The sequence below is a fragment of the Gavialis gangeticus genome, unplaced genomic scaffold (genome assembly GCF_001723915.1).
Source record: "Gavialis gangeticus isolate Ggan-Ray unplaced genomic scaffold, GavGan_comp1, whole genome shotgun sequence".
Classification (NCBI taxonomy): Eukaryota; Metazoa; Chordata; order Crocodylia; family Gavialidae; genus Gavialis; species Gavialis gangeticus.
Genome location: NW_017729025.1, coordinates 155,759,603 through 155,769,762, shown reverse-complemented (window position 1 = coordinate 155,769,762; position 10,160 = coordinate 155,759,603). Strand labels below are relative to the sequence as shown.

The window sequence follows — 10,160 nt, the reverse complement described above, 5'->3', positions numbered from 1 at the left end:
GCCCCCCCCGGGGGCTGAGCGCCGGTGGGGGGGGGGGGAGGGGCGCAGACAACACGTGGCCAGACGCTGAGTAGGAGGAGGGAGGGGTGGCATATGGTTGCATGCAGAATAGCGGCAGCCACCGCATATGAGCTTCCCCCACCCGGGTGGACAGCACCTGTGCAGCAGTGTGGGATGCTGCAAGGTGGCACTCCCACCCACCCATATGTAACCCCTAGGGCCTTCTCAAGTACCCCTGCTTGACAACCCCTGTTCTAGATAACTAGCCAATTGACCATCAAAAATGATGGGGTGTGGGCAGGGATGGAGCACCGCCACCCACCACCCTGTGCTGCTTCCACCTCCCAGGAGTGCAGGGGGGAAGGGGGAACCTTGCACGCGGCGGCTACCGCCACCACCATCTGCTCTGCGCTGCCACCACTCTTGTGTCCAGCTGCGTGCCACCTCCCCCCAACTTCATATCTGGTCACACACCCCTCTTACTCCCTCACCTCAGCCTCGCCCCCCCTCCAGCACGGGGCAATGGGGGGCCACTGCCACCCACCAACCCATGCTGCTGCCGCTCTGCATCTGGCTGCGTGCCACACCCCAACTCCATGTCTGGCCCTGTGCCACCCCCTGTGCCACTGCTCCACATCCGGCCCCACGCCACATCCCCCTGCTACTCCATCTCCAGCTACGCATCACCCATCTGCCCTCCCCCCCCATTTCCACATCCACCTGGCTGGGCTCCACCTGGCTTGCTCTGTTGGAGCCATGCCCCACCCATCATTTTTGATGGGCATTCTTGACGCAGCACTGGCTGGAGCCACGCCCTGCTGGGAGACACACCATCCAAGAACATTACGGACACTCAGACAGATGCATTAAGCCCTTTATGTACATATAGAATGCCCAACTAGAAGTATTTTTTCTAGGCCAGAATATCCACAAGTACAACTAATCTACCAGGAGACCTGGTGAAGCATATTCTTTTTAAGATGCCTTAGATTAGAGAAAGATGATATCTTAGAGAAATGGTTGGCAATGTTTTCTGGCTCCTTCTCCCTTCCACTTGGCTCTAGCACAGGTGAAGTCCCCAGCTTTCCAGCCATGGCATGTGCAAGCCCCTTGCTGCCAAATGCCACTAAAACCCCCTGCCTCATGCATTAGAGCCAATGGCTCCATTGGCCAGATCCAGCCCATGGGCTGTAAGTTGCCAAGCCCCATCTTAAAGGATGGGTGATTAGACAAAGTATTCTATAGTGGACAAGTCTCGCATGTTCTTTAAATATGCACATAACACCAGCTTCTAATGGAGATGTTGTCATTGTTAGCAATTTCCTGTATCTGTCACTGCCTTTATGTAGCAACCCAAATATGCGAATACTTTACTCAAAGTAGTTCACAAAAGCTACTGTGGACTAAGATTTAGGTATGCTCCAGTGGCAGGTCAAAGCAATGTTGCCTGGATTTCAAGTTACAGAAGAATCTGGAAACAAACTTAGCAAAGGGTGTGAAGACACTAAAATCTAACTAGATATTTGTTAAATAGTTCTACCATGTCAGGCAACATCTGAAAAATAAGCAGAAGGTAAGTCAACTATAACCTTTAACCCAAACTTCTAAAACAAACAAATAAAATGCTATATGCTATAACAAGACTCAAAAATACATGAACAATCTAATTCTTTTTTTGGTAGTTTCCTGTAGATTATCAGAAAGAAAGCTTGGTAGAACTCTTTTTCCCAACATGCCTTTATGGCAAGTGCCCTTTAAATTTGGCAGAGGTAAACATCTGCATCTCTTAAATGGCCATTTTCTAGGAGTGTGCTCCCCAGCCTAGGCTTGCGGCCAACAAGCTCCCCATGAGACCTGATGTTCACAGCCAAAGGAAATGTTGCTTTCCATAGATGCACATTTACTCACATTGATGTTGAAAGCAAAGCATGACCTTGCCTGGATTGCATTTCCATACTTTCTTGGTATTGTTTCCTCTAGGTTGGTGAAAGTTTGGGACCACTGCTCTAGGAGATAACTCCCTCTCTCCTTTCCAGCTGGTAAATACCTGTTTTTCTCTTTGTCTTGTTCAAGGGGTATATTACAGTCTCTCAGGTGGGCTTGGTTCTTTATGCTGATTTTTGTTATTTCCTGTCTCTCTCCAGATTTCAGAGGGAGGGTAGGATTCAGTTTTGAGCATTTGCTTTGAGTCCTCATTTAGTACATACTGGGTGCATCTACACAGGATATTAAAGTGAAGCAATAAACTCTGGCACATATCACACCATAGTTTATTGTTCCTGGGCACCATGTTTACATATACACCCAGGACTGCAGCACATTGAGCTGGGTTGGAGCAGCCCTGGCTAGCAAGGGTCTGGGGTGGTCAGCCTGCTAACCTGCGGCTGCTCCGACCCAGCTCAATACGCTGCGGAGGGGCTGGCTGGAACATGAGGGTGTTCCAGTGTAGGGCTACCTGGCAGGCAGGCCCTGCACTGAAGCACTTATGCCCCACCCAGCCCCATCAGCATTTATATGTACATTGCCGCACAGTAAAGAACGTCACTGCAGGGTAGTATTTCTATTTACAAGTACTAACCTATGGCAGAGTTACTTAGTTTACTGCAGCCTAATGGGGCCACACATGTAGATGTAGAGACTTTCCTGCAGAGCTAATTAGGCAGCTCTGCAGTAAACATTTTGTGTAGATGTGCCCATTAAATGTAAATAAGTCAATGTGAGCTTTGCTGAGTAAAAAAAATACAGCTGTATGCAGAGATGATCCTGGCAGGGTGCAGAGCCCAGGGCAAAGCAGCCCGTGCAGGGTCCCCCTCCCCAACCCACAGCACACTTACGCCAGGGAGTAAAAGCCCCAGCATACCAGACGTGGTGGGATGGGTGGCAGCCTGAACTTCCAGCCAGAACAAGCAAATAGCCATCCAACCCGCTGGGCAGCTGGGTGAGCTAAACTCTAGCCACGGCCTCTCTGCCTGGCTCTGCAGGGCCCCCCAGAGTGCGGGGCCCGGGGTGGTTGCACCAATTCTGCCCCCCACCAGGGATGGCCCTGGCTATATGGGGAAGGGATTATTTTTTCTTTGTTAACCAGGTCTTATTCAAGCAAAGACCTAAATTAAATCTGAGCTGCTGCTATAAATCAAGGGAAAACTAGATTTCCAGTGACCCATGACACAAGCATCACCTCCTAATGATCAAGGAGGTCCCATAACAAACCATTACTGTATACTAATAGCAATGTATAAATACAAGGCTTCGTTCTTACCCTAAATAATCAATTACAGAGACCAGTCATTTAAAATCTCAGAAACTTACAGGCAGGGTTACGAATCAGCTGAGTCATTTTTTTCTTTTGTTTGCACAGTGTTTGAGCCAAATCATGAACAAAGGCTCTGAAGGCAAGTCTACCTCTGGGTCAATTGTGAACACTGTTGCATAGCAAACTTCGATCTACAGAAAATTACGCTGCAAAGCAGTCACAAGACTTCTGGTGTAACCTGAAAGAACAGGAGAAGCAGGTTCTGCATGGCCTCTGGGGTTTTCACACCTCTTTAGTTGGTAAAGGATATTTGAAGCTGTCAATGCCATGTTCAAAATGTTAAACTTAAAGGAAATGGAGTTGTTACAGGGCTGCTAATGGCTGATTGTTCTGGAAATGGCTGATAGATCTAAAAGGAATATAGCTATAATCAGAAAAAACCTACAAACCTTATAGCTATGAACAGATCAATTACTACTGGTTTTTCCATAATGCTGTTACATGAGTCCCTTCTACTGAGAATGGTGGAAACTAAGTTCCCTTGAAGTTGATTTGCTCTCATCTTGTTGATAGTTTTGCCCAGGAAGAAGACTTGAGACTGTTTGTTGGGAAGACCATTGGGAATTACTGGCGGCTTCTTGAGGGCAAGACTTAGAGTTTTGGAGTCTTCTGGGTAACTGGCACGATGCCATCCCCGAAGAGGTTGATTGTCTGAGTAGGTGACCTAGATATTACCAAACAAAGTAGGCAAGGGTGTGTCTTGCATATGGTGACATGGGCTGACTCCCCTCACAGGCTCTAACATTTCTAATGTTTCAAAGAAGCAAGCATAAACTTCTGGTCTGAATCAACTTCCTTTGATCTAGAGAAGGACTCTTTCATTTGGTCAGTCTTGCCAGTGAGGCAGGGCAACAGCTATGTCCATGCACCAACATTTTGGTAGTATGCCTTTATGAAGGTAGTTCAGGTTAATTAACAACTTCATTATCCAGAAGGGCATTTATTGAGTCCCAGCTTCTTTAGGGAAAATGAAAGTTCTGCAAATCTGTAGTATCTTTTGCTTGAGGATCTCAAAGCAAACAAGTGTCCTTGGTGGGACAGGTAAATATTATCTCCATTTTTCAAATGGGAAAATACAGGCAATGATGAAGGCCTTAAATTTTAAAAAAGTGACCTGTAACATTTTGAGGAGGATATGATCTTAGACTTGACCTTTCTGCAGTGTCTGTTGACTTTAGTTGAAGATGCGCAGGTCAGTAGGGCTGCAGGTTCCCAGCAGCTATAAAATCCAGGTCAAAGATATTTAAACTCTGCCATCCAGAAACTGAAGCAGAGTTTTTAGTCTGATTCTGACAGTACCAGGAATTACACCATGGTGCTGGCTCCAAGTTTCGTTCTACAATGTGTAGGCCAAAGCAACCTCTCTCAATGGATGCCCCATATGACTCAGAAACATTACTGGCCACTATATTTCTGTTAATCATTTTAAGTGACTTTAATGCTCATTTCAACTGAAAGTTCTGGAGACCAGTGTGTTCTGGGATTAATAGAACAGATATATATTGGACAGCATTGTTCTACCAATGTACCTCACACCCTAATCGGAAGCATAACTGAAGGTAGGAGTTAAGGCAGAGGTGGGCAAAATACAGCACGCAGGCTGCATCTGGCCCGTGAGACCATTCTATCTGGCCCCGGGGCCCCTAAAAAAATTTAGAAAATTAAAATGTATCTGTCCTTGGTTCCTGTCAAAGATGACAGGCACCAGGGGCAGTAGGACCCAGGGGAAGCCTCGTGGGCTCCTGCAAGAGCAGGGCCCACCTAGCCTCTCCCCCTCAGCTGGGGCTTTTGGCCTGGGACCATGTGGCTGCCCCAGTGCGGGAAGCTCAGGTGGGGGGGAGGGCAGGGGACGAGCTGGTGCTGAGCGTGGGGGTAAAAGCAGCCCCTCCTCCACCCCATGGCTGGCGCTTCCTGCTGCAACCGCTCATAGCTCATGTGGGACTGTCCTGAGCAGGCACAGGCCACACCACGCAGGCTGCAAGTGGCTGCAGCGTGGGGTGCTGACCATGGGGCAGGTGAGGGGCTGCTTTTTCCCCACATTCAACACCAGCTTGTAAGCTGCCCCCGCTGCCAGCCTGGGCCCCGTGCTGCTCTGGGCTCACCCATTAGGGCTGTGCTGTGATGGCAGCAGTGGCGGCCCCCCCCCGACTTGCCATGCTGGGCAGTGTGGGCTGCTGCTGCCAGCCCAGAGCTCATGCACTGGGCAGCCCAGAGGCAGCGGTGGCAGCCTCACCACAGCCTACCGCGGCACGAGCTCTGGGCAGGCGGCAGCAGCAAACACTGACGGTGCGCCAAGTGGGGGTGCTGCAGCTGCTCCCATCATGGCGCAGCCCTGATGGGCAAGCCCAGAGCTGGCGCAGGGCCCAGGCTGGCAGCAGGGGTGGGTTACAAGCTGGTGTTGGGTGTGGGGGAAAAGCAGCCCCTCGCCTGCCCTGTGGCTGGCACCCCATGCTGCAGCCGCTTGCAGCCCATGTGGAGCTGCCTGTGCCTGCTCAGGACATCTCTGCACGGGCTGTGAGCAGCTACAGCAGGGAGTGCCAGCCACGGGGCAGGCAAGAGGCTGCTTTTCCTCTGCACTCAGCACCAGCTCCTTCCCTGCCGGTGAGCAGGGGTTTGGGGCTGCGCGCTGCCCCCTACCCCATACCACAGGGCTGAGGGGGCACTGGGAGTGAGCGGGTATGGGAGCAGGGCCCACACCCAAGTCCCAGGGCCAGTGCCAGCAGGGCCCAGAGCAGGGTGGCAGGGGTACAGGGTCCCAGCTGGAACCAGGCCAGCTCTCCGCTCTCCCTGCTGGTACAGCCCAGCCCAGCTCCACAGATCCCTGCCAGCCTGCGCCCCACTCTGGGCCCCACCAGCGCTGGCCCTGGAACATTGGTCCCAAGATGGTTGACCAGGGGGCGGGCACCTGTCAAGGGGTGGGACTACCCACGCAGCCCTCAACAGCTTGCCAAAACTGGGTAAATGGCCCTCCGCCTGAAATAATTGCCCACACTTGAGTTAAGGGTTTAAAAGATATTTTGTTCTCCCCTTGTGCTTCTATGCTATTTCTCACCCTTCTCACCACAGGTGCAGAACTAATACAGTTTTTATTGCTGGTTTCCCTCCCCATACATTCCCAAAACACTTCCCAGTTGCCTAACTGCTTGGAAGCCTAGAGTGTAGGAAGTATTTCATTCTCCAGACTCATTAAGCTCCTGGCCTCCTTTCAGCAGCTTAGCAATGGAAATTGACTTTCATTAGTAACTGAAGGGAAACAGATGATTTGTTTTTCACATAAATAGTGCCAATCAGATTCTTTGATCTCTTAAGTCTTTTCTATAAGAGTCTGTAGTTACTCAGCAGAAAGTTTGAGGCAGCTTGTTCTAGCTAGGAAAGATTGATAAGAAGATATTATCAAGTACATTGGGTGCAATGTCTCAGGTTACAGAGAGCTTTCCCTTTGTATTAAAGTGCTCAGGTAAGCCTTGTGATTCTTTGCATCTGGTCCACCTGAAAGTAACTAAGCCCCGTGTTCTGGTTTAGTCATATATGTTGGTTCTGTATCCTACCAAAAATGGGTTCATGTGGGCTTGTTTGTGTGTTAAGTGTTTAAAATGCTCGTCCGGACTTAAGAAGGGATTTGTTTATGAGCTCTTGAACTGTAAAACTACATATTCTCATTAAACAAAAACAGATCATACATTTCATAGTAAAGATGAGGGACACTTAAGAAGTTCAGGTCCCTGCTCTTTTATCTTCATTCTCTCTCTCAAGTAGATTTTTTTTTTTAGTAAAACACATTTATCAGTAGGGTTTTTCAATTTTTTTGTGGATTTTTTTTTAATACTAAAGCAACCATCATTGTCAACAGTCTGGCTACTGTCAAGAAAAGCTCTACAAGAGCAAGATAGTGTCCATGCAACAGTCTGATAAGACATGACAAAGAAGCAGCAAGTTTCAGTATCCTGTATCTGATGGTGTGTTATGAGCAACTGCAACACTGACATTTTGCAGACCGCTAACAAAAAATGTCTCCCAGGGTGGAACATGATGGTACTGTGCTTAAAGTTTTCTGCACTACTCGCAATAACCTCAGCTATCTGATATATCCATGAACATTTTAATGGGACACCAGGGCAGCTCCCTAGTCCCCAGGCTACAGTCTGCACAAGCACACACACTGACCTGGGAATCTGCATAGGTTGAGCCTTGGAGGACATCTGACCAAGAGCCAGGCTGCATCAGCACTGGAAATCCTCCCTTCTCTGAGCCCGATTTCCCTCTTTTATACCACTCCTGCAGACCTGGCATTGGCTGCAAGCATACTGGGATGGAGCCAGCACAGCCCAAGGATTCTTTTTAACCTCTTCCTCAACAGGGCAAGCCAGTCCATGCCATCACACACCCTCCCCCTCAAGACCCCTCTCAGGCTACTTCCCTCCCTGGATACATGCTCCTGCTCCTGTGGGGGGAAAAATCTGCATTGTGTGGGCCTTCCTGGTCCTATGATGGATTTGGAAGGAGAAGGGTTTCAGGACCAGGTACCACCACATAATTTGGGGATTTGTCTCCTTCATGGTATGTAATCAGTGGAGGGGCATATGGTCTGTGATCAAGGTGAAAATCCTGCCACACAGATAATATCCACCACCCATTTTACTGCCAGTGCTGATTTTCAATAACAGAGTAATTCTTCTCCCTTGGGAGTAGCTTCTAGTTCAACTAGAGGATGGGGTGTTCCTCCTCCTTCACTGTTTCAGACAACACTGCTGCCAGCCCCACACCAGAAGCATCTGTCTAGAATATAAACTCTTTTGAAAAGCTCATGTTATACAGGGCTGGTTCCTGGCATAGGCAAGCCTTCAACATTTGAAACAGTTGGGTGCATTCTCTGGTCCACTGTACCTTGTGTGGATGGGTGCCCTTCAGAAGGTCTGAGGAGGCTTGAAAAAATGCCTGTATAAACTGTCAGTAGTACCCAGCCAGTGCTAGAAACCAGCATACCTAGGTTTTGTGTTCTTATTATATATATGCGGTCAATATCTTGAAACAAGAGATGGAAAAGATTCCAGTCCTCTCATTAATTTGCATCCTTGTCCTCCAAAGCATAAAAGGATGAAAAATACCTTGGAAAAACCCTTTAAAAATATCTCTGTGTTTCTTCATTTGTCCAGGCAGTGATCATCATACCATGAATCATACTGGATAAGATTACCTGCCGTGCTAGAAAGACAGCATGCAAGTCATTCTCAGTCTATGTACTGCAGTGAACAGAGCACCCTCCCTCTCCTCCCTGAAATCTGACATCATGAAGCGGTTTTCTTTGTGTGTTCATCGAGAGCCTCCTTCTGCCAGTGCTGAATCCTTCTTGTGTGGTTCTGCAGTAGGTTTGGTTCACATATTACTTTCACCCATAAAATCTTAGAGCCAGTGAGCGTGCAGGTCAAATTATAGACCAATGTAAGTTGTGGCCTTATAGCTCCCATTAAATACATACAAAGAGGTATGTACATGATTTTTATTGTGTGGGAGCTGTGTGTTTCCTCTGCTTGAGAGTATTTGTTGGTGGTGGGTTTTTGTGGGGGGTTTTTTTCTCATTATTACTATTGTAGCATTAAAGAGAACTAGCAGCTGGAGAACTTACTGGGGCAGGGGATGGGGGTGAGTGGGGAGGGAGGGGTTTCTACATGCACAGAAAAGAGTCACTTTTTCTTCTGTTTAACTTAATGGAAGTTTGTTGTAGATTGTAGAACTTTCTCCCCATTCAGCTTTATCCTTCAACATCTCTTATTGCTATCTCTCCCAACAAACCACCAAGGTGCCCCACAGTCACCCCCATTGCACAAGTCATATATGGATTGGATGCATTTCAGTTTTGACCTACAGTTTCTTTCCTCCAGCTCCAGTCCTATTCCTGCTCATCCCAGTTCTGCCAGTCTCTGTTTCTCTGGCCTATAGCATGTCCTACTTTTTGTCCAGCAACTCTCCCAACCAGCAAGCAGTATACAGGTAGCAACTAACTTTCCAAATCAAATTACTTTTAAATGCAGAAAACCCCACCTAGATAAATGTTCTCTTTGCTGCATTACAATTTTACCACATAAAGAAGTGGGGAGGCCTTTTGTCTAGATCAGAAGTATGATAAAAATTGTATGCTTTATCCCTACTGCTATGGAGCTAAATCATATGCTTTATATCTAACTGCTATTTTTACTGGTGTATCATTTTGCTCCACTAGATATATAGTATTACAAATGAAGATGGGTTGGTTTTAGGGGACTGGAATTTTTTACTCATCTTTCCTGTTTCCAGGCTACAGGAGACTCACAGCAATAGAGCTACAAGGACTGTAAGTGAAGGCAGAATTTGGTCCATAGTCTTGAATAAGGATTCATACAAGATGCATCCAGGTGCTGTATGCTACGTACAAATTTGTTAAATCTTATCATATGAGTAGCTGATGCAACTAGTAAACTAATTAAAACCAATTTAGTTTAGGAAAAATTCTGCTTGAATATTGAATAATGTGTCTAACTGGTCTTTTCATTCCTCTCCTAGTACTAATTTATGTGTGTTACACTAGCACCTAGAGGCCCCTTTATGCTAAACTAGCCAACTGCCTGTCAAGAATGATTGGGGGGGGAGACAGGGGCCCATGTCCCCCCCTCCCTACCCCTCATCGGGTCTGGCCCTGTGCCCCCACCCCCTCTCCCAAGTCCAGACCCATTTCCCTGCTCCACACCTTCGGATTTGGGCCCATTCCCACCCCCTCCCCACTTTGGTTCCAGCGCCGCTCTCCCCACTCCCATGCTCCAGGTCCTCCCGGCCCACGTCCACCTGCCTCCACTTCCTGCTTCCCTCCCTCCAT

General features: G+C 48.0%; 1 long non-coding RNA gene across 1 annotated transcript; it reads left to right on the top strand.

Annotated features, from left to right (window-relative positions):
* Positions 1-3,363: 3,363 nt before the first annotated feature.
* LOC109299510 lies at positions 3,364-9,762 on the top strand. The gene is made up of 4 exons (XR_002097903.1): positions 3,364-3,552; positions 8,467-8,675; positions 9,193-9,301; positions 9,605-9,762. It is a non-coding gene; the product is annotated as an uncharacterized LOC109299510 (long non-coding RNA).
* The last annotated feature ends 398 nt before the right edge of the window (positions 9,763-10,160 follow it).